The 21,699-nt window shown below is 41.8% G+C and overlaps 2 long non-coding RNA genes across 2 annotated transcripts; one reads left to right on the top strand and one right to left on the bottom strand.

Annotated features, from left to right (window-relative positions):
- Positions 1–240: 240 nt before the first annotated feature.
- On the bottom strand, positions 241–12,695 carry LOC140846360 (uncharacterized). Its single transcript, XR_012125377.1, has 3 exons — positions 8,460–12,695; positions 7,907–8,077; positions 241–331 (listed from the first exon to the last, which is right to left on the bottom strand). It is a non-coding gene; the product is annotated as an uncharacterized lncRNA (long non-coding RNA).
- LOC140846359 (uncharacterized) lies at positions 7,956–16,984 on the top strand. Its single transcript, XR_012125376.1, has 4 exons — positions 7,956–8,092; positions 12,691–12,915; positions 14,317–14,732; positions 16,589–16,984. It is a non-coding gene; the product is annotated as an uncharacterized lncRNA (long non-coding RNA).
- Positions 16,985–21,699: the final 4,715 nt, after the last annotated feature.

Raw genomic sequence — 21,699 nt, 5'->3', positions numbered from 1 at the left:
GGGTCGCAGGGGGTCTGCACGTTGCCGTGGGCGGAGGGACTTGTAATGACCTCACTCTTCCCGTCCACGTCTGCAGGGTCCACAGTTTTCAGGCCTCCCGCCTCCTCAGTTAAGTTCTTAGGTATCTGTAACTTCTGGGGAAAATTCCTGTGCTAAATACCTTTGAGCCGAAATCAGTCAAAGGGAGAAATAAAGTGGGAGAAACCCGTTTGTTACTTACTAGCAGTCATCCACTTCAGCTTGCCCGTGTCTGTCACAACCAGGCTTCAGAAGAACGGGCCCCACCGAACTTCTCCAGTCCAGATATGCCCTCGCTCGCCCTTGTAATGACCTGTTGATAGAGAGATGGACTACTTCTCTCCACTTCTTGGAAGCACCTACTGATGTGGAGATGCACGAAGGCCAGGCGAGATATTTTTGGAAATACTACAGTTTTACCCACAGCACTTTAGTCTTCTTTATTTATTTTTTTGGTATCATTAATCTACAATGACATGAGCAACATTATGGTTACCAGACTCCCCCCATCATCAAGTCCTCAGCACGCACCCCATTATAGTCACTGTCCATCAGCGTAGTAAGATGCTGTAGAATCACCAGTCTTCTCTGTGTTGAACAGCCCTCCCCGTGCCCCTCCCACTCCATTATGTGTGATAATCATAATGCCTTTACCCCCTTACCCTCCCTTCCCTCCCATCCCCCCCATCCCCCCCAGTCCCTTTCCCTTTGGTAACTGTTAGTCCATTCTTGGGTTCTGTGAGTGAGTCTGCTGCTGTTTTGTTTCTTCAGTTTTTTTCTTCTTATACGCCACATATGAGTGAAATCATTTGGTACTTGACTTTTTCCGCCTAGCTTATTTCACTGAGCATAATACCCTGTAGCTCCATCCAAGTTGTTGCAAATGGTAGGAATTGTTTTCTTCTTACACAACACTTTCTTCTTTATGATGCACTTGTAAAGGGCATTGTAAGAAAAATCTCTCTGATGGTCGGTTATTAGTGAATATAAGCAACCGACTTTTGTAAGTTGGTTTGGTTATCTTATGAGTTTATTGAATTCATTTTTAGTTCTAACAGGTCTTTGGTGAAATTGGAATTTTAAAATCCCACTGTTTGTACCTCAGGTTCTCCCAATGTCCAAGAACCAGTGGCTACAGGGGATCCTCCCACATGCCTTCTAATGAGTCCTGGACCACCCTTGCAAGGTGCCCTTTATTCAGACTGGATGGGGAGGGCTTGGCCTCTCTTGACAGTGTGTTATGTCTGCTCTGCTTTTCTTATGGTTGTTTTGCAAAGTAATTTACTTTTCAGCAATTCCAAACATACAGAAATCTTGCAGTGTCAGTACAAATTCTCATTATACTGAATTTCCTAGCATCTCACTTTACCACAGTTGCCAATTCACACAAAATTCTGGAGTGTCTACCCCAAACACTGACATGCTTCCAGGGAACCACCACGTGAGTGCAAATGAGGGAAGTCTTAGGGTCTCCACATGATAATCCATTGCACAGACCCACCGCAGCTGTCACCACCCGCCCCAGCTGTGTGCACACATCTTTCTATCCTGATGCAGTTTCCTTTTTCTGGAACTATTCCCGAGACTTTACCTCAGTTGGGCTCCCCAGGACCTCACATAAGTGGGATCACATAATGTATATTTGTTCTTCTTTGAGGGGCGCATTTCACTGAGCATAATGGTTTTAGGGCCCATCTGTGCAGCATGTTCTAGCCTTGTTTACTCTGTTGTATAGAGGCCACATTTTTTTCATGTGTCTCTGGACACCTGGGTCATCTCCACCTTTTGGCTGTTGTGAATCATGCAGCTGTGAACATGGGTGTGCAAATATCTAAGTCCCTGCTTTCATGTCATTTGAGCAAATGCCCTGAAATGGAATTGCTAATTATGTTAATTCTATGCTCGAGTTTCTGGGGATGCCCCCTCCACACTTTGTTTTTTTTTAATCAATCAATTTATTTTTATTAAGTCATGATTGATATACACACTTATGAAGGTTTCAGATGAAAGACCAATGTGGTCACTACATTTACCCATATTATCAAGTCCCCACCCACACCCCAATGCAGTCACTGTCCATCAGTGTAGTAAGATGCCACAGATCCACTATGTGCCTTCTCTGTGCTATACTTTTCTCCCTGTGATCTCACGCACCATGTTTACTAAACATAATACCCCTCAATCCCCTTCTCCCTCCCCACCTGCCCTCCCACACCCCTCCCCTTTGGTAACCACTACTTCATTCTTGGAGTCTCCCAGTCTGCTGCTATTTTGTTCCCTCAGTTTTGCTTCATTGTTGTACTCCACAAATGAGGGAAAACATTTGGCATTTGTCTTTCTCCACCTGGCTTATTTCACTGAGAATAATGTCCTCCAACTCCATGCATGTTGTTGCAAATGGTACCCACACACTGTTTACAAAGCAGCCTTGGACCATTTCTTTTATTTCTATATTTGGCAGAATAATGCAGTTTATGGGTCAACCCTCCTTTGTTCATCTGTTCAACCCTTGAAGGGCATTTGAGTTATTTCTACCTTTTTGCTGTGATGAGCAGTGCTGCCAAGAACTCATGGGCCAGTTTCTGTTTGAACAGTTTTTTCATTTCTTTGGGGTATTTATCTAGGAGTGGGTGTTTACCCACAACTAGGTAATTGTATTGTATATTATAAGGAAATGCCAAGCTGTTGTACACAAGCTGCATGTTTTATATTTCCACAAGTAAAGGTTAGGGGCTCCAATTCCTCTACATCCTTGGCAACATGTGATTTTGAATTTTCCTGAGTACGGTCATTGCTGTGTGCTTGCAGGGGGTGGTCACTGTGGTTTAATTTGCATTTCCATAGCAAGTAATGCTGTGTTCATGTGCTTGTTGAATGTTTGTATGTCTTGCTTGGAATTTTTCATCTGCTTTAAACATTTGGGTGTTGTCTTGTTGCCTTGTACAAGTTTTTGGTGTTTTCTGGGTTACAGGCTCTTGTCAGATGTACAATGTGGAGATATTTTCTTCCATTCTGTGGCTGCTTTTCACTTTCTGGTTGGTGAATTTTGATGCAGAAAGTTTTTAATTTGGGGGAACTCTATGCTTTCTTCTGTTGCTTGTCCTTTGGTGTCAGATCTGAGAAACCATGGCTAAATCCAAGGTCATGAATGTTTATTGTCACGTTTTCTTCTAGAGTCTATACTTTTACCTATTATGTAAGCCCTTTGTTTTGAGTTAATTTTTTTATGTGACATGAGTTAAGGGTTCAGTTTCATTCCTCCGTACGTGGAGAGTCATTTTCCCATCACCGTTTGCTGAAAAGACCATTCTTTCCCTAATTTAATGTTGTCCACCCTTGTTAGAAAACAATTGACTGTAGATGGTTGAGGTCACATCTGGGCTTTCCACTCAGTTTTTTTGATCTATACATACAGTTGACCTTTGACAACATGGGTTTTGTGTAGCTGACATCCCACAGAGTCAGAATCCACATAAAATATCTCAATCCCCCAAACTTCAGTATTATCTGATTGCCTATTTTGACTGAAAGACTTACTAATAATATAACGTCACTTAACACATATTTTGTACATGATACATGTTTTGTGCTGTATTCTAACAGTAAGGTAAGCTAGAAAAAAGCAAATGTTTCAAATAGTCTTAAGCCTTTAAACATTTTTTCTATATATTTGTGGAAAAAAATCCCCTCAAGTGAACCTGGGCAGTTCACACCCCTGCTGTCCATGGGCCAACTGTGTATGTTTATGCCAGTGTCACAGTGTTTTATTTACTGTTACTTTGTACTAAGATTAGATATTGGGGGCTATGAGCCTTCAGCCTCGATTTTCTTTGTCAAGATTGTTTTCAAGGGCTCTTTGGGTTCCCTTGAAATGCCACATGTCAGGATCAGTTGTTACATTAAAGCCTGTGAATTTTCAAAGAAATCACGTTGACTCTGTAGGTTGCATTTGTGTCATTGCCACCTTCACAGTATTTAAGTCTTTCCATCAACATGAGTAGACTTTACATGTATTAAATCTTTCTTAGTTTTTAAATTATCAATGTTTTATAATTTTCAATATACAACATTTGCACCTTAAGTCTATTCTTGATATTTTATTAATGTTCACATTATTCAATGTGGAATTTTAAAAAAGATAGGCTTCTCCTCTGAGCACAAGGCTCTTTCTGTCACCCTGGGGGAGTGGCCTTCACTCCCCACCCAGAGCTGCAAATGGACAGTTAGAGATACAGCCTGTCAGACCCTCAAATAGCCGTGGAAGCTGATACTTGTCACTATAGCTAAATCGGCCTTTTATTTGGAATCTCAGTCTGTACATCTTGGGGTCACACGTTATGCATTATATTTTTTGTATAACAACTTAGTTTCTGTTTTAAATCCTCCTTCTCCTGGGATAGTGGAAACACGACTTCCCAACCCTCTCCCTGGGATTAGCCACCATGAACATGGAAGTACAGTAGAAAAAAATGTATGTTGGTCTGTGCCTCATTCCTGACACTGGGGATTTCCCGAGTAAATGTGGCATCTTTTGTTCTAAGTAGGTGGTTCTGGATGGGTTCTTCTGGGTGTCTGACAGGCAGAAATCTCAAGCCATGATTAGAAACTTGAGATTTTTAACCTCACCCCTCCATTCTCCAGAGAAAGGTGAGGGGATAAAAATGGAGTTAATAATACATCATACCAGTGTCTCAAAATATGGATTTTGGAGAGCTTCCAGGTTGGTGAACGCATCCATGTCATGTACTGGGAGGGCGATGCGTTCCAACCCCACAGGGAAGAATGAAGCCTTCTGCTGGCCCAAGGCCGATGCCTTCATAATCCCAAAGAAGCTGTTAGAAACCATTTCTCATGTGGGGTAGACCTGTAACCTCCAGTGATCAAGGCACCAGCTTCACTGGGCAAATCACTGTGCAGTTCACTGCACAAGTTGTAGTGAAATGTAATGGATGTACCCCAATTTGCCAAAGCATTCATCTGCTGAAACACATCCTGATTTCTTTAAGTTTTTAGCCTTTATGAACATAGCTATTGTGTAAAATTGCATGGTGGCTTTTGTTGGGCATGGTTTTTCAAAGCAGTTGTCTAAATACTGGCAATGTAATTCTTGGATGTTAAGGTGAGACCTTTTTTTAAGTTGTAAAGTATTTTTAATGGCTCATTTTTTAATGGATTTTTGTATATCTTGAGTACAAATCCTTTATCAAATATGTATTTTAAAAATATTTTCTTTCAGTTTGTATCTTGTGTTTGGGTTCTCTGAGCAAGGTCTTTTAGAGTAGAAAATATAATTCTATGAAGCCCATGTGATTATTTTTCTACTGTGGATAGGCCTTTGGTTTTGGGTGTTGAAAGTCTTCAAGGTCGTGTAGATTTTGCTTTTACCTACAAATCTTATAATTTTGCATAAAAAATTTGCCTATGGAGAATTTTTTTAATGAGTGTCCCATTAAAAATTTTAAAAAAAATTAAGGTATTATTGATATACACTCTTATGAAGGTTTCACATGAAAAATCAGTGCGGTTACTACATTCACCTGTATTATCGAGTCCCTTCTGTACCCCATTGCAGTCACTGTCCATCAGTGTAGTAAGATGCCACAGAGGCACTACTTGTCTTCTCTGTTCTACACTGTCTTCCCCGTGATCCCCCACATCATGTGTGCCAATCATAATACCCCTCAATCCCCTCCTCCCTCCCTCCTCACCTGCCCTCCCCCACCCTCACCTTTCGTTAACTGCTAGTGCCTTCATGGAGTCTGTGAGTCTGCTTCTGTTTTGGTCCTTCAGTTTTACTTTGCTGTTATACTCCACAAATGAGGGAAATCATTTGGTATTTGGCTTTCTCCACCTGGCGTATTTCACTGAGCATAATATCTTCCAGCTCCATCCATGTTATTGCAAATGGTAGGATTTGTTTTTTTCTTATGGCTGAGTAGTATTCCATTTTCGATGGGAGCCATGCTACTCAAGCTGTGTAGCAAAGTTCAGGCTGGAGAAAGACCCCCCACAAATCAAGGGCCTTCACAGCTGGCTCCCTCTATTACCCACCTTGATTTTGTTATTCTCCATTATACTATTCCCTTTGTGTTTGCTTGCATTGTTGCCAAGGGCTAAGCTAACCTTTGCTAAGCAGCACAGAAAGGAGGAGAACATAAACTTAACAGAAGGTTTTCAGGATAGTGGTTCTGAAAAATAGAACATGCAGAGGCCAGATGGCAATCTTGGCATAGAATACCAAAACCTGCAGGAAGCTAGTCAAACACTGACTACCCCATCTCCACCTAAGTGGGAATGCCCCTCTTTTTCGTAATGCTAGTGAAATTAGTGATGAAGAGTTTTATAGGAAACTTAGAGAAATAGAGTTAGAGGGGAATACTGAATGGAATAACCCTGTTTGACACTTAATCAATCTCATATTTTCTTCCATCTGCTACTTCTATAGTTTTTCTTCTTCCTTCCTAATTACAGCCCTTTACTAGAATTTGTGCCTCATACATGAAATTACCAAGTACCATAATTCTTCCAAGTGATAAGAATACCTCAAGACAAGTGCTGGGCATAGAAGCCATGGGGCATAAATATGCAAAGAAGTGAAAAGCTAATATTTTCAAAGAACATTACTTCTCTCTCACTTACCAGCTTTACATTTCCCTGTATGGCCCCTGAAGATGGCTGGTTAGCCAGAGACAGGTAAGATTCCTCAAGGGAGGAACAACCTAAGACAGGCACAGTCACATGGGGGCCATCAGGTGAGAAAATGGGGGCCAACAGAGGTGAGGTTTAGAACCTCACCCCCCAGTTTTGAGAGAAATAGTCTACACCTGTGGATGTTTTGTTGCTCTTGTCTGGCTTGGATTAATACCTGGTCTATAGGCACAAACCTCATCATCTACACTTGCCTTCTTACAGTTCTAAATCATGCTTTCTATCTTTATCTTGCATCTACCTATGATAGAATAAATATTCTGAGAAGATAAAGTGTACCCTTTGCATTAACAATATAGACGATGATACCTGCCTAGCTAACTGTGGTAGTGAGAGACCTGTATTTCACCCTGAGCTGATAGACTCCATAGTCACTGCTATATTCTGCATGCTCCTGTGGTCACATGAACTACCTAGAAACTGCATAGCATAGAAACATAAAACAATAGAGTGCACGCTGCCAGGAAAAGTTTTGGTCAAGGAACAGAAAACGATCACCTAACACCTGACCAACCACGAATAGATTAGAAAGAAGAGGAAAGAATAAAACTTGCCTATACCTATTAATAAACTGCCTATACCAATTAATCAACGGAACAATAAAAAACAATCATATCCTTGTGCAAAATGGTATAAATAAAGCTGTCATCAGCACTTTGTTGAGAGACCACCTCCATCTGACTGTGTCCTGTCTCTCCATTCACTGACTTCGTCTCATCCTTTTTAGATTCACACCCCTCTGCTGGAGCTGGACTGTGGCACATTGTGTTTATGTACCACACCTTCTTTATCCATTCATCTACTGATGGACACTTAGGTTGCTTCCATATCTTGGCTATTATAAATAGTGCTGCAACAAATATAGGGGTGCATATGTCTTTTTGAATCTGAGAAGTTATATTCTTTGGGTAAATTCCTAAGAATGATATTCCCGGGTCAATTGGTATCTCTATTTTTAGTTTTCTAAGGAACATGCCTATGGGGGAATTTTGAGTTAATTTTGGTGTAAGTTGTAAAGCCTGTGTCTACTTCATTTCATTCCTTTCATTCTCAAAGTGGAGAATACACAGGAAATTTGTGCCGATTGAGGCTTGAATTTCCAAAGATTTGTGGTTCATCAGTTTAGCCACAAGGGGTCACCACCTTCCCTGAGCTGTGAGCGCTGTCCTGCCCCACTCACCGTGACCCACAAGCAGTGACTCTGCCCTCTTTGTGGACTAGTGGGGCGCATGCTTGGTCAGGACAGAGGCCTTTTCTCCTGGCTCTGATCAGTGTTGAAATTGCTCCGGCTCCCCTGCGGCTCCGTGACACCGTGGGTAGTGTCGATAGTGACAGCTCGTTTTCTGAGGACCTGCAGTAGGGAAAGGTAAGGAGAGGCTTTCCGTGCATCGCCTGCTGAGCGCTCCTCTTCAGGGGCCAGGGGAGGAAGGCCTGCGATGGGGAACGGGGTCTTTGCGGAGTCTGGGCCGAGAAGGGTGTGGTTGAGCTGAGGGTGCGGCGGGCAGCACTCAGGGCATGTTCGGGCCTGGGCTGAGAAAGGGCCCGGGCAGGTGTGTGGCGTCCAACGCTTCCCTGGGAGCCTGTGTCCCCGTGCTGTGCACCTCAGGCCCTCTGCAGTGGGTGGACTGGCCACACCTGTGGGGCACCCTCCAGGCTGCAGGTGTCCTTCCTAATGAGGTTCTGAGATGGGAATGGGGATGGAGGGGAATTGGCTGCTTAAACAGCCCACTTACCTGGGCTGCAGCCCTTGCTGTGCGCCCAGCATATGAGTCAGTTTCCTGGTAGGTTCTCCAAGGTGGGATCTGCCTGGGAGGCCCCCTCCTGGCACAGAATGGCACTGACCCAGCCTGGCTCTCTGAGGGTGGCCCCCACCCGTGGGCTGTGCTGGGGGCCTCGTTGAGCCGGTTCTTCAGGCCGAGCAGGTTGGGGGATGAAGGGCACCAGGTGTCCTGTTTCCACACCTGCTTCTGCTTTGGCGCCACATGGGGTCTTGGTTGCTACAGGTCCACAGTGTAGTGGGAGGTCAGGACATGATGCCTGGGCTGTACTTTCTCAGGACGGCTGTGGGGATGGGGGTCCTGTGCAGTTCCATTCAGCCTGTTGGGTGTTTGCTTCTGTGTGAAGTGTGGTGGAATTTCGGTGGGGGGTCCCACGGAATCTGCAGGTTGCTGTGGGTGGACGGGACTTGTAATAACCTCACTCCTTCCGTCCAGGTCTTCAGTGTCCACAGTGTTCAGAGCTCAGGCCTCAAGCCTCCCACCTCATTGGTTAGGCTTGTCCTTAGGTACTTTATTCTTTATGATGCAGTTGTAAAGGGCATTGTTTTCTTAATCTCTCTTTCTGATGGTTATTGGTGAACAGAAGCAAACAACTTCTGTATATTGATTTTGTATCCTGTAAGATTATTGATTTTATTTTTAGCTGTAACAGGTTTTTGGTGGAGTGGTGTGGATATTGGATTAAAAAATCCCACTGTTCCACTCCAGGTTGTCCCAACAACTACACCCAGTGTCTGCAAGGGAATTTTACCACGTGTCTTGTAGTGACTCAAGGCTGAGTAGCAGTCCACTTTGGGTGAACCGAATGGGGAGGGCTTGGCCTCTGTGACTGGGTTTGATGTCTGCTCTGCTTTTCTGGTGCAGGACTGACATGGTTGTTCTGCAAAGTAATTTATTTTACATCAATTTCAAGCACACAGAAAACTTGCAGTGTCTGTACAAACACTCTTTACACTAAATGCCCCATGGTCCCACTTTACCACACCCACCACTTCACACAAAATTCTCTTGGCCTCTACCCCAAATAGGGAGCCACCACCTGACCCTAAATGAGGGAAGTATTAGGGTCTCCACATGATAATGCAGTGTGTAGACCGCACACAGCTGTTTCCACCTACCCCAGCTGTGTGCAAATGTCTTTCCATTCTGATCCCATTTCCTTTTCCTGGAACTGTTCCAGAGACTTTAGCTCAGATGGGCTCCACCAGATCTCACATAAGTGGGATCACATAGTATTCGTCCTTCTGTGACTGGTGCATTTCCCTGAGCAAAATGGCTTTAGGGTCCATCCATGCAGCAGGTGCCAGGACTCCCTTGTTCACTGTGTGGAGACCACACTTTGTTCATCCATTTGTCTGTGGACACGTGGGTCTTTTCCACCTTTTAATCATTGTGAGTCATGCAGTTGTGAACATGGGTGTCCAAATATCCAAGTCCCTGCTTTCATGTGGTTTGGGCAGATGCCCTGAAATGAAATTGCTGCTCATACATTAACTGTATGTTTAAGTTTCTGGGACGCCCTCCCCCATCTCCATACTGTTTTCAAGAAGGCTGTGGACCATTTTCCTTTGTTTCTTTATATGGCAGAAAAACGCAGTTTATGGATCCACCCAATTTTATCCATCCATTCATTCCTTGATGGGCATTTGAGTTGTTCCTGACTTTTTGCTGTCATGAACAATGCTGCCATGAACTTGTGGGCCAGTTTCTGTTTGAACATCATTGTCATTTCTTTGGGATATTATCTAGGAATGTGTGTTTACTCACAATTAGGTAATTGTATTATATATTATGAGGAGATGCCAGGCTGTTGTACACAGACTGCACATTTTACATTTCCACAAGCAAAGGTTAGGGGCTCCAATTCCTCTGCATCCTTGGCAACATGTGATTTTCAGTTTTCCTGATTATAGCCATTCCCATGTATGCACAGGGAATTCTGTGTGACACCTTTCCATGTGCTTGTTGAGCATTTGTATGTCTTGAAGTCTCTCATCCATTTAAAAAATTGGGATGTTGTCTTGTTGCACTGTACAAGTTCGTGGTGTATTCTGGATAACAGGCTCTTGTCAGATGTACAATGTGCAGATATTTTCTTTTCTGTGACTGGCTTTTCACTTCTTGGTATCTTTTGTTGCAGAAAAGATATTAATTTGGAGGAAATTAATTTATTCTTTTTCTGGTTGCTCATACTTTGGTTTCACCTCTGAGAAACCATAGCTACATCCAAGGTCATGAACATTTATCCCCATGTTTTACATATTACACATATGCCCTTATGTATTTTGAGTTAATTTTTGTATGTGATATGAGTTAGGGTTCATTATCATTCTTCGGCATGTGGACAGCTGGTTGCCAAGCACCATTTACTGGAAACACTTTTTCTCCATAATTTAATGTTTTCCACCCTTGTCAGATATCAACTGGCCATTCGTGGTTAGGGCCATTTCTGGACTTTCCATTCAGGTACGTTGATCTGTATATACAGTTGACCCTTGAACAACACGGTGGCTAGTGTTGTTGACACCCCGCAGAGTCCCAATATACATAAAACATTTGAGTCTGCCAAAACTTTGTTGTCCTAAAACTGATTGCCTATTTTGACTGGAAGACTTACCAATAATATAAATACTCGATTAACAATATTTTGTACATTATACATATTATTTGCTGTATTCTTACAGAAAAGTAAACTAGAGAAAAGGAAATGTTTCAAATTGTTGAATTAACATTTTTCCAATATATTTGTGGGGAAAAATCTGTTTAAGTGGTCCTGTGGAGTTAACATGCATACTACCAAGGGTCAACTGTGTATCTTTATGACAGTGTCACGGTGTTTCATTTACTGTTAACTTTGTGCTAAGATTTGATTTTGGGAAACCTGTGCCTCCAGCTTTGATTTTCTTTTTCAAGATTCCTTACAAGGGCTCATTGGTGTCCCTTGCAATTTCATATGTGACAGGATCAGCTGGCACATTTCTTACCAAAACGCTTTGGGAATTTTCATAGGAACCACATTGAGTCTGTAGGTTGCATTTGTGCCATTGCCATCTTAGAGATACTAAGTCTGCCATCACCACAGCAGGATCTTACATTTATTTAGCTCTTCTTTATTTTTCCTAATATCACTGTTTTATAATTTTCAGTGTGTAATACTTGCACTTTAATTAAGTCTGTTTCCAAGTATTTTAACAATGTTGATATTATTTAGTAGAGAATTAAAAATTTCCTTTAGTGAGTGTTCATTGCTAATGTATACAAAGAAAACATGTTTGCGTAATGTTCTTTTTTCTTGTAACGTTGCTTAGTTAATTTAGAAGCTTACATTTGAAATTTAAGTGTTCAGAGCTTTGGGATATTATAATGTAGATATCTAGGATTCAAATAATGCCTAATATTTAAGAGATGGAGGATTAGAACACAGTGAAGAGTAGGTTCAATCATAGGGGTTTGTTTGAAATCAGACAAAAGGAAGAGAAGGGGTTAGAACTATGCATAGAGTATGGGAACGGGGAAGGGAAAGGGGTGGGGAATGGGTTAGGAAATGGCTTAGGGAATGGGATAGGGAACGCGTTAGGGAATGGGTTGGGGAACGGGTTAGGGTTAGGGAACGGGTTAGGGAACGGGTTAGGATTAGGGTTGGGCTTGGGCTTGGGCTTGGGGTTAGGGTTAGGGTACGGGTTAGGCTTAGGGAACGGGTTAGGGAAAGGGTCCGGGTTAGCATTAGGGAACGGGTTAGGGTTAGGGAACGGGTCGGGGTTAGGGAACAGGTTAAGATAAGGGAACGGGTTAGGGTAAGGGAACGGTTTAGGGAACGGGTTATGGAACGGGTTAGGGATTGGAGTGATGTGTGTAATGTGTGAAATGTGTGTTGCATAAATTGGGTGTTCTTTTTGTTGTGGTTTGTGTGTTTTGCGTGTGGGTTTCTATGTCTGTGGTTGTGTTTGACTGGTTGTGTGTGTGTGTGGTTGACTCTTTGAGTAATGAGTGCAATTTGTGGTGTGTGTACTGGGTATGGTCAAGCTTGGTTATGTGCCTCACTGTGTGTGTTGTGTTCACTCTGAGAACTGTGTTTCATGTGCATTGTGTGCAGTTATGTTCTCGGTGTGATGTGCTGTGTGTTGAGGGACTTCTGCATTCAAGTGCACAGAAGACAGCCTCTCATGCTTGTCCGTTTTCTCCACAGGTTTGTAATCCTCCAGGAGGGCCTTGTACCCTGAGGGCAGAAAGAGCCAGCTCATCCCTTTAATAGCAAGGCCCTGAAGATGCCTTCGTAGTAAAGTGTCAGAAACTGCTGCAGGAGAGCCTCATGCCAAACTCTGCTGGGGAAACTATCCACCGTGAAATGAGGGGACCCTCCATGAGAGAATACTTGGCTGCTTTCGCCTTGCCTGCACTTTGCTCCTATGTGGTAAGGAAAACAGTATACATTGCATCAGAAGGCAGTCTTCTCTGTATGCCCACTATCTCTAAGGTGTAAGTGGGCTGCGAATAGGCCTTCACACAAGCCACACAGGAAGTTGCAGAACAAGATGCTTTGAAATAACAGCACTGGAGGCAAGTCAGCTTTGGATTCATCTTATGTGAGTGAAAGAAACCAGTGTAGGATGTCCCATTCAAGGAATCATTGAAGCCGTTGCAGTGGGGGCTGAAACTGAGCTTACAATGTGCTTTCCAAGTCTGTCATGTCTACCTGCACTCTAAGCGCCGGAGTGAAGTCTGCTGTGTAGAGCTCTCTATTGCTGAGCGGCGGGCGCTCGCTTGGGTGGCCATTAACGTGAGGCCTTGCTGAGGCTGAGCCTGGCGGTCGGAAAAATGCCCGCATACAACGAATTCAGCTTGCAATGTGCTTTCCGTGTCTGTCCTGTGTGCCTCCACTCAAAGTGCCTGAGTGATGTCTGCTGTGTAGAGCTCTCTTCCGCTGAGTCGCGGGCGCTCGCTTGGGTGGCCTAATTTAATGTGAGGCCTTGCTGAGGAAGCCTGTCAAAAATGCCTGCATACAACGAATTCAGCCTGCAATGTGCTTTCCTTGTCTGTCCTGTGTGCCTGCACTCTATGCTCCTGAGTGACGTCTGCTGTGTAGATCTCTCTTTCGCTGAGTGACGTGCGCTCACTTGGTTGGCCATTAACCGGAGGCCTTGCTGAGGCTGAACCTTGCTCTCAGAAAAATGCTCGCATACAACGAATTCAGCTTGGAAGTTTTAAAAGTCGCTTTCCTGTGCTACGACGTGGCTGTTTCAGAGAGGCCCAGGTTGGTCTGTGGGGTATGTAAGCCGGTCTCCCATGCCACAGTCTGAGCTTTGAAAAGTAAGTGCCCATTGGCTTCAGTCCCCAACCATCATGTCAGCAAGAGGTGTTTGTGTGTGTGCAAGCTTCTCCAAAGCCTGTGGCGTATGGGCCCTAAGCCTCAGGGCTGTGGTCCTGCAGAGAACGATCTGAGGCTGTCTCAGTTCAAGTGATTTCCTGCTCAGCCATATCCGGACTGGCAGCTAAACACTGCTGTGTCAAGGCGTGCGAGCTTCTTATATACACTTATACTCCCAGACACAAGGATACTATGAACAGGTCTTCTGCCCAGCCTCAGGAGAAGAGGCAGGGGAAGTTTCTTTCTGTACAGCATTCATTGGAAGCAGGACGTTTGAAGGTTCTGTTCCACAGGCGAAAAGCAGGCAGCATGTGGAGCCTGTGTCAAGTAAGCTTCTCTTTATGGCTAGTGAAGCTTAATTCAAACCTGCAATGGGAATTGTTGTGGGGTAACTGAGGTGTAACTTCACAGTCATCACTTTCATTTATTTTCTCCTACCTCATACAGAGTGGAATCGCCAAACGTAGGTGTGCATGGTGTCCTCTCTGAATCCAGCTTAAGTCCAAGAGATACGTGTGCTGTGAATAGGACTTGCAACTAGTTAAAAGGAAGATGCTGTTGGGACTCCTTCAGCTGATCATCCTTTCATCAGAACAAAGCTCTTCTCTGGGCCAGAACTCTATCAGCCCGAGAATGAACCATGTGCAGCACAGCTCTCTCTCTTTTGTGATCTGCAGGGAGAAACCATCGCTTGCTGCGATTCAATAGCTAAATGCTTAAGAGCAGTCCTAAGACTTCTGCATTCAAGCACACTGAAGAAGGCCTTTCGTGCTCGGCTGTTTTCTCCACAGGTTTGGAATCATCCCGGAGGTCCTGGTTTCCAGGGGCTGCTAGAAGAGGACGCACATAACCGGAGGGTCCTGGTGAGTAAAAGCAATTCCCTGAAGATGCCTTTGTAGTAAAGTGTCAGAAACTGCTGCAGAAGAGAATTATGCCAATCTCTGCTTGGGAAACAATCCACCGTGCACTGTGTGGACCCTCCTTGAGAGAATACTAGAGTGCTTTTGCCTTGCATAAAATTTGCTCCTATGTGATAAGGAAAACAGTAAAGATTGCAGCAGAAGGCAGTCTTCTCTGTACGCCCTGTATCTCAAAGGCGTAAGTGGGCTGCGATTAGGCCTTCGCACTAGCCACACAGGAAGTTGCAGAACAAGATGCTTTGAAATAGCAGCAGTGGAGGCAGGTCAGCTTTGGATTCAGCCTATATGATTGAAAGAAACCAGTGCAGGATGGCCCATTCAAGGAATCAATGAAGCCGTTGCCGTGGATGTTGAAACTGAGTTTGCAACATTCTTTCCAAGTCTTTTGTGTGTGCCTGCACACTAAGCACCTGTGTGAACTCTACTGTATAGAGCTCTCTATTGCTGAGTGACGGGCGCTCGCTTGTGTGGCCATTATTGTGAGGCCTTGCTGAGGAAGCCTGGCTGTCAGAAAAATGCCGGCATACAACGAATTTAGATTTCAATGTGGTTTCTGTGTCTTTCCTGTGTGCCTGCACGCTAAGCGCCTGAGTGAAGTCTGCATAATTCCTAAAATATTCAAAGCATGTATGATCAGACTCCAAGTGACTTCAGAGAGTTACACTTTCTTGTTTGAAGGAAGTATACCTCACCTTGCATTGGTGGCTCCATCAGAGATTACTGATGTGATTCATCTGCTAAATTTCTAAAAAAAGTCAAAGAATGAGTGATCAGACTACAAGTGACTTCAGAGTAGTACAGGTTTTGCTTGAAACTCTTAGAACTCACTTTGAATTAGCGGCTCCATCAAAAACTACTGATGTCACTACATCTGTAGCGTTCCTAAAAAATTCTAAACACGGATGATCAGACCCCAAGTGACATCAAAGAGTTACAATTTTTTACTTGAAATTAGTATAAATCACCTTGCATTGCAGGTCCATGAGAGATTCTTTACCTCAATTCTCCTGCACCATTCCTAAAATTTTCAAATCATATGTGATGGGGGTCCAAGTTATTTCAGGGACGTACACCATTTGCTTGAAATTAGTACATCTAACAATGCATTGGTGGATTCATGTGAGATTACAGATGTTAATGCATTTCCAACATTCCTGAAAAATTGAAAATATGTATGAACAGTCTCCAAGTGACTTCAGAGAGTAAAATATGTATTTGGTTGAAGTTAGTCACCCTGACACTGAATTGATGGGTCCTTGAGATATTTCTCACATCAGTTCATGTCCAGGGTTTCTAAAAAATTCAAAGCACATAAGGTCAGACACCAAATGACTTCAGAGAGTTATACATTCTTACTTGAAAATCGTGTGCCACACCTTGCATTGGTGGCAACATGAAACAATACTGACTTTAAATCATCTGCAGCATTCCTAAAATATTCTAAACATGCATGATGAGACTCCAAGTGACTTCAGAGCATTACACTTTTTTGCTTGAAAATAGTATACCTCTACTTGTATTGGCAGTTCCATTGTAGATTACTGATATCAATTCATCAGCTGAATTTGTAGAAAAGTCAAAGAACGTGTCATCAGACTCCAAGTGACTTCAGAGAGTAACAATATTTTGATTGAGAGCAGTATACCTCTCCTTGTATTGGCGGTTCCATCAGAGATTATTGATGACGATTCATCTGCCTAATTTTTAAAAAAGTCAAAGAATGTGTGATCAGACTTCAGGTGATGTCAGAGTGTTACACTTTTTGCTTGAATCTCATACACTTCACTTTGCATTTGCAGCTCCATTCCAGATTACTGATGTCAAATCATCTGCCACATTCCTAAAATATTCATAACATGTGTGATCAGTCTCCAAGTGACTTCAGAGAAAAACGCACTTTTGCTTGACTCGGATTGCTCATGTCAGTTCATCTGCAGCATTCCTTAAAAAGTCAAAAAAAAAGAATGATCAACCTCTAAGTAACTTCAGAGAGAAACACATTTTTGCTTCAAAGTCATACACATCACCTTGCATTGTTCTCTCCATAAGGTATTACTGATGACAATTCATCTGCAGCATTCCTAAAAAATTGATAACATGTATAATCAGACTCCAAGTGACATCAGAGAGTTACACGTTTTTGATTGAAATGAGAATACCTCACCTTGACCTGGCGGATCCATCAGAGATTACTGATGTCCATTCATCTGCTGCATTCCTCAAAACGTGTATGATCAGAGTTCAAGTGACTTCAGAGTATTACACATTTTTCTTGAAATTAGTATACATCACCTTGCATTGGCAGCTCCATCAGAGATTAATGATATCAATTTCTCTGCAACATTCCTAAAACATTCAAATCATGTATGATCAGACTCCAAGTGACTTCAGAGAGTTACACATTTTTGAATGAAATGAGTACACCTCACCTTGCACTGGCGGATCCATCAGAGAGTACTGATGTAAGTTCATCTGCAGGATTCCTAAAAACCTCAAAACTTGTATGATCAGACTCCAAGTGACTTCAGGGAGGTATACTTTTGGCTTAAAATTAGTGTACCTCACCTTGTGTTGGCAGATTCATATGAGATTACTGATGTCAATCCATTTGCATAATTCCTAAATAATTGAAAACATGTATCTTCAGTTTCCAAGTGACTTCAGAGAGTAAAACATGATTTTTGCTTGAAATTAGTATACCTCACCATGCACTGGTTGTTCCATCAGATATTTCTGCCAATTCATCTGCAGTATTACTAAAAAATTCAAAACACTTATGTTCAGACTCCAAGTGACTTCAGAGATTTACCCTTTTTTGTTTGAAAGTAGTATACTTTACCTTGCTCTGGCCGCATCATCAAGGATTGCTGATGTCAATTCATCTGCATCATTCCTAAGAAAGTCAAAACATGTATGATCAGCCTCCAAGTATCTTCAGAGAGAAGTACATTTTTGCTTGAAACTCGTATTATGCACCTTGAATTATCCACTGCAGAAGGGATTACTGATGACAATTCATCGGCAACATTCTTAAAAATGCAAAACATGTCTGATGAGACTCCAAGCGACTTCAGAGAGTTACACATTTTCGATTGAAATGAGTACACCTCACCTTGCACGGGCAGATTCATCATAGATTACTGATGTCAGTTCATCTACAGCATTCCTAAAAAACTCAAAACTTGTAAGATTACACTCCAGGTGACTACAGAGTGTTACACATTTTTTTCTTGAAATTAGTATACATCACCTTGCATTTGCAGCTCCATCAGAGATTAATTATCTCACTTCACCTGCAACATTCCTAAAATCAAATCATGTATGATCAGAATCCAAGTGACTTCAGTGAGGTATACTTTTGGCTTGAAATTAGTATACATCCCATTGCATTGGCAGATTCATATGAGGTCACTCCAGTCAATTTATTTGCAACATTCCTAAATAATTGAAAACATGTATGATCAGTCTCCAAGTGACTTCAGAGAGTAAAACATGTTTTTGCTTGTAATTAGTATACCTCACCATGCACTGGTGCGTCCATCAGAGATTTCTGCCAATTCATCTGCAGTATTCCTAAAAAATTCCAAACACTTATGGTCAGACTCCAAGTGACTTCAGAGATTTACACTTTCTTGTTTGAAAGTATTATACCTTACCTTAATCTGGCCGCATAATCAGGGATTTCTGAAGTCAGTTCATCTGCAGCATTCCTAAAAATATCAAAAACAAGTATGATCAACCTCCAAGTAACTTCAGAAACACATTTTTGCTTGAAAGTCGTATGCATCACCTTGCCTTGACCGCTCCATAAGGTATTACTGACGACAATTCATCTGCAGCATTCCTAAAAAATTGATAACATGTATAATCAGACTCCAAGTGACATCAGATTTACATGTTTTTGATTGAAATGAGAACACCTCACCTTGCCCTGGAGGATCCATCAGAGATTACTGATGTCAGTTCATCTGCTGTATTCCTCAAAAACTCAAAACTTGTATGATCAGACTCCAAGTGACTTCAGAGTATTACACTTTTTTCTTGAAATTAGCATACATGACCTTGCATTGGCAGCTCCATCAGAGATTAATGATATCAATTTCTATGCAACATTCCTGAAAAATTCAAATCATGTATGATCAGACTCCAAGTGACTTCAGGGAGGTATACTTTTGGCTTGAAATTAGTACACATCACCTTGCATTGGCAGATTCATATGAGATTACTGATGTCAATTCATTCGCAATAGTCCAAAATAATTGAAAACATGTATGGTCAGTCTACAAGGGACTTCAGAGAGTAAAACATGTTTTTGCTTGAAGTTAGTATACCTCACCATGCACTATTAGGTCTATCACAGATTTCTACCAATTCATCTGCAGTATTCCTAAAAAATTCAAAACACGGTCAGACTCCAAGTGACTTCAGAGATTTACACTTTTTTGTTTGAAAGTAGTATACCTTACCTTAATCTGGCCGCATCATCATGGAGTGATGATGTCAGTTCATCTGCAGCATTCCTAAAAAAGTCAAAAAATAGTATGATCAACCTCTAAGTAACTTCAGAGAGAAACACATTTTTCATTGAAACTTGTATGCATCACCTTGCTTTGTCTGCTCCATAAGGTATTACTGATGATAATTCATCTGCAGCATTCCTAAAAAATTGATAATATGTATAATCAGACTCCAAGTGACATCAGAGAGTTACACGTTTTTGATTGAAATGAGAACACCTCACCTTGCCCTGAAGGATCCATCAGAGATTACTGATGTCTGTTCATCTGCTGCATTCCTTAAAAAACAAAACTTGTATGATCAGACTCCAAGAGACTTCAGAGTATTACATTTTGTTTCTTGAAATTAGTATACATCACTTTGCATTGGCAGCTCCATCAGAGATTAATGATATAAATTTCTCTGCAACATTCCTAAAAAATTCAAACCATGTATGGTCAGACTCCAGGTGACTTCAGGGAGGTATACTTTTGGCTTGAAATTAGTATACCTCACCTTGCAGTGGCAGATTCATATGAGATTACTGATGCTAATTTATTTGCGATATTCCTAAATAATTGAAAACACGTATGATCAGTCTCCAAGTGAGTTCAGAGAGTAAAACATGATTTTTGCTTGAAATTAGTATACCTCACCATGCACTGTTGTGTCCATCAGAGATTTTTGCCAAATCATCTGCAGTATTCCTAAAGAATTCTAAACAATTATGGTCAAAATCCAAGTGACTTCAAAGATATACACTTTTTTGTTTGAAAGTAGTATACCTTACCTTAATCGTGCCGCAGCATCAGGGATTGCTGATGTCAATTCATCTGCAGCATTCCTAAGAAAGTCAAAACATGTATAATCAGCCTCCAAGTAGGCTTGAAACATTTTTGCTTGAAACTCGTATGACTCGCCTAGAATTATCCGCTGCAGAAGGTATTACTTATGACAGTTCATCTGCAGCATTTCTAAAATATTCAAAACATGTATGATCAGACTCCAAGTGACTTCAGAGAGTTACACGTTTTTGATTGAAATGAGTACCCCTCACCTTGCACGGTCGGATCCATCATATATTACTGATGTCAGTTCATCTACAGCATTCCTAAAAAACTCAAAACTTGTAAGATTAGATTTCAAGTAACCACAGAGTGTTACACGTTTTTTCTTGAAATTAGTATACATCACCTTGCATTGGCAGCTCCATCAGAGATTAATGATGTCAATTACTCTGCAACATTCCTAAAAATTTCAAATCATGTATGATCAGACTCCAAGTGACTTCAGCGAGGTATACTTTTGGCTTGAAATTAGTACACATCACCTTGCATTGGCAGATTCATATGAGGTCACTGGTGTCAATTCATTCGCAATATTCCTAAATAATTGAAAATATGTATGATCAGTATCCAAGAGTCTTCAGAGAGTAAAACATGTTTTTGCTTAAAATTAGTATACCTCACCATGCACTGGTGGGTCCATCAGAGATTTCTCTTGTCAACTCATCTGCAGTATTCCCCAAAAATTCCAAAACATATATGGTCAGACTCCAAGTGCCTTCAGAGTGTTACACTTTTTTGTTTCAACGTAGTGTACCTCACCTTACACTGGCTGCATCATCAGGGATTGCTGATGTCCATTCATCTTCAGCATTCCTTCAAAGTCAAAACATGTGTGAGCAGAGTACAAGTGCCTTCAGAGGGTTACCCGTTTTTGATTGAAGCAACTCACCTTGCACTGGCAGGTCCATCAGTGATTAGATATCTCAATTCATCTGCAGCATTTCTTAATAATTCAAAACGTGTATGATTAGTCTCCAAATGACATCTAATCCTTACAAATTTTTGCTTGAAACTCAACTGCTTCAACTTGCATTGGCCGCTACATAAAATATAACCCATGTCTATTCATCTGCAGCATTCCTAGAAAAGTCAAAACATGTATGATCAGTCTCCAAGTGACTTCAGAGATAAACGCATTTTTGCTTGAAATTCATGTGCCTCATGTTGCATTGCCGGCACCATAAAATATTCTCATGTCAAATCATCTGCAGCATTCCTAAAAAATTCAAAACATGTATGATCACACTCCAAGTGACTTCAGAGAGTTACACATTTTCACTTGAAATTAGTATAGCTAACCTTGCATTGGCGGATTCATGTGAGATTACTGATGTCAGTTCATTTGCAATATTTCTAAAAAATTGAAAACATGTATGATCAGTCTCCAAGTGACTTCAGAGATAAATGCATTTTTCTTGAAACCTGCATGCCTCATCTTGCATTGGCGGCACCATCAAATATTTCTGATGCCAAATCATCTGCAGCATTCCTAAAAAATTCAAAACATGTATGATCACACTCCAAGTGACTTCAGAGTTACACTCTTTTGCCTGAAATTAGTATAC

This window comes from Manis javanica, chromosome 15 (assembly GCF_040802235.1).
Source record: "Manis javanica isolate MJ-LG chromosome 15, MJ_LKY, whole genome shotgun sequence".
Lineage (NCBI taxonomy): Eukaryota > Metazoa > Chordata > Mammalia > Pholidota > Manidae > Manis > Manis javanica.
The sequence above is the reverse complement of the archived record's forward strand: the minus strand, read 5'-3'. Positions and strand labels throughout refer to the sequence as shown.